Genomic DNA, 6,473 nt, shown 5'->3' with positions numbered 1-6,473 from the left:
TCATCTTTTCATCGCAGAGATGGACTGAAGTAACCCTTCAGCTGGAGAGGAAACCCAATACTGCCTCCAGCTCGCTGTCTGAGAGGACAGAAAGGAGAGGGCAAGGGGAAAAGGGGGGTATCCAAAGTGGTTCCATGTGAGAGATGGAAGTGAAGTCTGGGAAAGACAGAGATCAACACCCTGAGAACCCCCCCATCTCCTTCCCGACTCAAACCACCTTACAGAGACCTTACCAAGCCCGGTGACGCTGGATTCAGCTACCCACTGACTGAATTCAGCTGAGTTCAGTCACTTTCATTTTTAGATTACACACTATTTCAACCTCAACTTTTAAGCCAACATGGACATGAATACTTACAGCTACGACGCTAGATGCCACTAAATCCTACACACTGGACCTTTAAATGTATTATATTTTCTTATTTTTAAATTGTGTTAAATACATTTTTACTTTTGCTAATTTAAAACATCTTTTTATCATAACATCATTTAAAATCTTCTCTTCTTTTGTTGTTCTGTTCACTTCTTTGGTGTTCCAGACACTTTTTCTTCTCTGCACTGCTCCCATCTTTTCTTTCCAAGTTCTATTAAACTTTCATCTGCCCTGTTCTATTCTGCTCTACTTTTTTTCTGTGCTGTTCTGTTCTTTTCCTGTACTGCACTAGCTTATTTCTTTCTACCCTTTGCTGTTGTTCTATTCTATTCTACACTTTCCCCACTCTCTTATGTGATCTTTCTTTTGTTTCATCTTTGTAGTCTATTTAAGTTTCATTCACTTGCGTCAGTGTCAATTCTGTTCTGTGCATTTTGCTTTCTGCATTATATTCTATTTATTTGCATTGTGTGCTGTTCAATCTTATCCTGTGCTCCTCGTTTTATTATTACATTCAAGACTGTGCAATTCTATATGATTCAGTCACAGTCAGCTCTGTTCTACCTGACTGTTCTCTGCTTTAATATGAAACCCTCTCACACTGCCTCCTGAACCTGCTGGTGCAACAGAAGCAGCCACAGCTCCAGTCTGTTCAGGTAGCTTTCTCCCCTGTGGAGCCGCTTTGAGGAGGAGGCCTAATATCTGCAGACATCTATGGCCACCACCCAATCTGTTGCACGCTCCATTCATTTCACGCACTGCCAGAAGTGCTTTGTAATTATCCTGATATTGATGAAGGCTGATTCCAGCAGGTAATCGCTGGCAGTTCAGCTGTTTTTACGCATCTCAGCAAAATGTCTCTATCCATTACCAGTGGCAAATTAATTTCCACTCAATGACCATACTTGTTGATAATCTACGAATTGGTGTGTGTGTGTGTGTCTGTTTGTGTGAGAAGGGGGATGAGAGATACCTGACAGAGCTCTCAACCATAGCATATAACTTGGTTTACCGCACACAAAGATAACTGTGTGGATTGACACTACACAGCAGACCGTAGCACACTGCTGCATGTGCTTCAGTATCACTATATATACTGTACATTGAAGTAACAGCAGTGGCACCACTCTATATGTTAGTGACAGCAAGTAGCTAGTAGCAGTATGTTAGGAATATAGAATAATACCGGAATAGGAAGGAAAATTGATTCAGAGATACGAACTGATATAGAAAAAAGGAAGTAAATGGGAATAGGTATAAGAATAGAAATGGGAATAAGAGGGGGACTAGGAATGGAAATGGGAACAGGAGCAAGAGTAGAAATTGGGAATATTACATAGGAATATAATAGAAATGGGATAATATGAAAAGTATTGGGGAAAGAAATGGGAATGAAATGGAAGTAGAGATAAGAATAAAAATAGAAATGTATAGAGAAATATAGGAGTGGTACTATAAATATGACTTAGAAGAACAATACAAATGGTAATATTAATAAAAATGTGAATAAGAATAGACGCAGGAATAGGAATCGGATATAAACATGGATTTAGAAATGGGAATGACAATAGACATTTGGTGGATTAAATATTGTTTCTTTTGATCAACTTATGTTAGCAAAGATACTGGCAGTGTGTGTGTGTGTGTGGGGGGGGGGAAACAATATGCCATGTGGATCAATACTGTACTGTATATTCAGATTTCCTTTCATTCTACATGCTCAGCATTCACACGTTTATGAAATCTGAGGAAATTTATATACGGAATGACTTTAAATATATCAAATCTCACTTGCACTTCAAGCCAACTCTGCTGTGTATCAATTTTGGCACGAAGGCACCAAGGTTATCCACTGTTTTATGGATGTTGTGTTTTACAGTATATCAGCTGTGACTCCAGAGGAAATTAAACCGCTGTCATTGTCAGTGCTTTGCTCTTCATTGACCTGCAGAAGAAATGGATCCCCTAAAACTGACAGGTAGGACAACACTTAATCACTGAGGCACACAGGAACAATAGTACCTTTTTACAAAGCAGAGTAATGTGGTCTTTGTTTTCCAGATGACTTGTATTGGTATATTTTGATTTCTGTATCTGTATTAGCAGCTCAGCATTAGAGATGTGTGATTCATGCTATAAATGACCACTTATACTTAAATACTCCATTTATACAACCAGCTGTGATGTATTGTGCTGTATTGGAGATCCCTTCCACTACAGCACTAAGGGTAAATAAATACGCTTTAAAAGAGTAAATGAGCTTGAGCAAAGTGGCCCTTTGAGTCCCCATGTTTGTGGAGCAACCATAATGGATTCTTTAGAGCCGTGAACGGTTTATAGGCATGACAGCCATGTTTCGGCACGATGGGCTTATCCCTACGCAAGGCGCTAAGGATATTAGGGAATCAGCGTAAAGCAGCATGGAAATGATGACTGGAGCAAAGCCTCAGCTCGCTGGTATTATAAGCCCTCAATTCTCCAGCACTCCATCCTTGGGAAACAGGGGGAAGGAGCGGACTTGGCACAGCCCCACAATGTGATATCCCCCATTATTTCTTGCTCCATCTCTTGTTTTAGTCCTACAATTAAAAGGATGTCACCCAATCTGGGAATGGGGCAAATTGAGAGGAGGTCAGCGTCGCCTATTGTGGTGTTTCCCTTTCAAGACTGTGCTAGAATCCTTGTTGTCCATATGGAGATCTGTTGGAACAGCTGGATGAAAGCCAGCTCTCTAATGCCTGGCACTGAGCTACAGCCTCGTATGAAGCATTGATGGCACATGCCAAGCATGAAAACAGACGCCCATAAGGTTCCCTAAATGAATTCACGTCATAGCACTGTTTTCAGTGCAAATTCCCCATTTTCACAGCAACTGTCAATGTTTGGCTCTCATTAACCAAAGGTGTATCTTCTCATTAACAGAAAGTGACTATTCAGTTTGCAGTCATCACAATGTGAAGTTACTGCAGTGACTTGCAGGGTTTACCTAAGTCCACAGTGTTCTCACCAAAAAAACGAATATCTCCACCCAATCCACCCACGGTGGCTCGCCTGTCAGAGACGGGCCACGGCAGAAGGATGATTTATGTCCCACCTCTCACCCCCCACTGTAAATTAGAGACCATGGGTCGAAACTATTTTTCTCTGTGAGCAGGAGCACGCTTGTGGCTAAAAAACGGGGCAAACACTGTTTATCATCTGCCTGACGACAGCCCTCCTCGGGGCAAATTAACCACGCGGCCGTATCGACTGGCACGGGCCGGGAGTCAGTGCCCCTTCACTTTGATTAATCTCCCCGTGTTCCTGTTCCAACTCTATCAAAGTGATCTAAGTGAAGACACACAGCATTGATCTGTAAACACAGCATACTACTGTACCGAAAAACACACACACACACACACACACACACACACACACACACACACACACACACACACTGAGAGGGAACCACTGGAGGTGAGCTTCTCCTCAAGTTATGATTAAACCAAAAAAAAGTGCCATTTGAATGGATGGACCTCTTTAAAATATCACATATTCTTGATTATGGATATCATATGTGATAGTGCTCATGGAAAAGTTATGACAGTGTTTTCATACATAAAATACTCAGAAGCATCAGAAACAACCACTTTCAGTATAATAAAAGACAAATAACTGTTTTGTCTCTAAAAATATCAGATTCTTTTACCCCCTTTTCAGCTTGCTGACGATGCATTTTTCAGCTAATCCAATGGTGCTTTTAGTGGTTTAAGTTTCATCCTTTAGTTTATCTGACGAATTCAGAATGACTAAATTTGGAGAAATAATTCAGTTTCATAGAGAACAACAGAGAGCAGAAATACATTTGCAATATTTCTTTTTATTCTTGTTCAACGGACATAGATCCCCATTAGAAATAGTATTATTAATTCTACATGTAGTAGTTTAATTCAACCCATTTAACTTTATATATAACTTTTTGTGGTAATTACAAAGCAATAAACATAGCAATAAAACATAGGACAAAACAATACAATTATGCAAAACTACAAAAATGTGCACATAATAACATCTATAAGTGATACATGCTAAGTGCATAAAGGTTCCATACAAAGCCAAAACACTGCTGCTGTCATTACCTCTGATGTCTGTAAGGAAAATAATACATTGCAAAATGTATCCATTGAACTTTTTTCCATATTAAACTTTCCAAAGGGGTAAAAGAAGGTAAAAATCTAACATAAAAATTAGACTTACATGTTTTTCCACCTCATCTAAGCAGCATTAACTCTGAGGTTAGAGAAAGCACAGTGTCAGTATACGTACCTCAAACTGGCTGGGAAGGCAAATAAGAACTAGACATGTACACGTGCTGTTGAGCAAGGCACTTGACCTCCTGCTGTTCAGCATCATCGCTGTGGTTTTACAGAAGAACATGTGTCTCGCCATGCCTTCAGTCATCACTCCCTGCAGGAATGAAGATTATTTTCATCCCGATCTGTAAAGTTTGGCTTAAGGTGGCAGCTTGTGCTCATCTAGTCAAGGAATCCGCACACAAAATGTTGTGTTAATCCATTTCTGCACTGCCCAGCACCGACTGCACCGCATATGCAAAACAATCTGTTTTATGTGTAGCCGTGCCAACGTGTTTGGCAGACAGTGACTGAGCATTTTTTATTGTGTTATTTCTGATAACTCATGTGGATCCGCTGCTTTAAATCCTGTGGCGTGACATTTACAACAGCCCTCCTATTGTCAGTGATTTTACAGGGAGGACAGATGGTGCTCACATGCAGCTCGTGTTAAACCGGACAGGGCACCAGAGCTTTAAAAAGTGCAATGCTATTGGGTCCCTTGGGTCAAAGTGGTTTCAGATAGTTGTGTGTGTTGGCAGAAAAAACTGGCAGCGGACATTTGTAAAAGTGTGAAACATTGGGGGAAGGAGGCCAAAGATGTGCAGATATAGATACTAAAATGAACTTCTAACAAACTCTAACACAAGTGAAGTCAATGGCCTATAAATACTCCTATAGGCTATCAATTAAGCAGCCAGCATAATGTTGTTTAAGAATCTTTTTTTCTGTAAATATTTGAAGGTAAAATAGTGAAAATGACACATATTTAGTCATTTTTTTTAACCTGTAGACAAACAAGTTTTAAGTGGTTTTAGCATTTAAATTTCAATCGATGGCTGGTGTTAATTTACAACCTCAACAAAGGACATGAGGAATAGTTTTAGTGTGCCGGACCACTGCAGATTTTGCTTTCAGCTGCACCATGTGGCCAGCATGTTGTGGATTTCTATGATCATACTGAACCACACACGTATTCAATGAGCTGAGATTGTGATGCGATGTGGACTGACGTCTAAGAGATTTAAAAAAAAAAAAACTGTGTAATTGAAACAGGCAATGTAAGTCACTATATTCAATTGTTTTAAAATGTCCTGTCCTTGTTGGAATTTACACATTTTTATTTGCCTCATTTGTCATTTTAGGCAGATTATGCAACTTTGCGGTCTGTTGTCATGTGGCTCGTGTTATCCACTTCATGCTCTTCTTTTTATTTTTTTGTGTTGCCATTGTTGTTTTTTTCTTTGTTTTTTTTTGGTTTGAAGAGATGACTTATAAGCCCTGATGTTTTTTATTGTAATATGTTACTGCAGTTTTACCTTATATGTGTCGTCAAGGTATAAATGCACAATAAATTACACAAAACTACCTTGTTTGCTGTGTCTGTATCTCCAAGAAAAATCACTAAAACACTGTTATGATCATAATTTCAAACTCAATATAGTGACATTCAGGATGTGGTTGTGTATGAGGTGTAAAAAAGGAGTTGTTTGTGATGACTCAAGGGTTTGTTTTAGTCCATTTGCAGACATTTTACACAGAAATGAAAGATTTTGCAGCATTTGAATGCAACAGTTGTGCTGCTTTACCACGAAACTGGCTCAGTTTGTTTTGGAATATACATTTTAAATCTTTCCATATAGCCTAAAATACACTAAACTTCCTTTGTAGAGTTTGAAAATGAAGGCAAAACAAAGTTAACATCCACTAAGTGTTATTTTGGTGCATTTTATTTACATCTCTGACATGAAATCTAACAACAGCTTTAA

This window comes from Dicentrarchus labrax, unplaced genomic scaffold (genome assembly GCF_905237075.1).
Source record: "Dicentrarchus labrax unplaced genomic scaffold, dlabrax2021, whole genome shotgun sequence".
In the NCBI taxonomy this organism is placed as follows: domain Eukaryota; kingdom Metazoa; phylum Chordata; class Actinopteri; family Moronidae; genus Dicentrarchus; species Dicentrarchus labrax.
Note: the sequence above shows the minus strand (reverse complement) of the source record.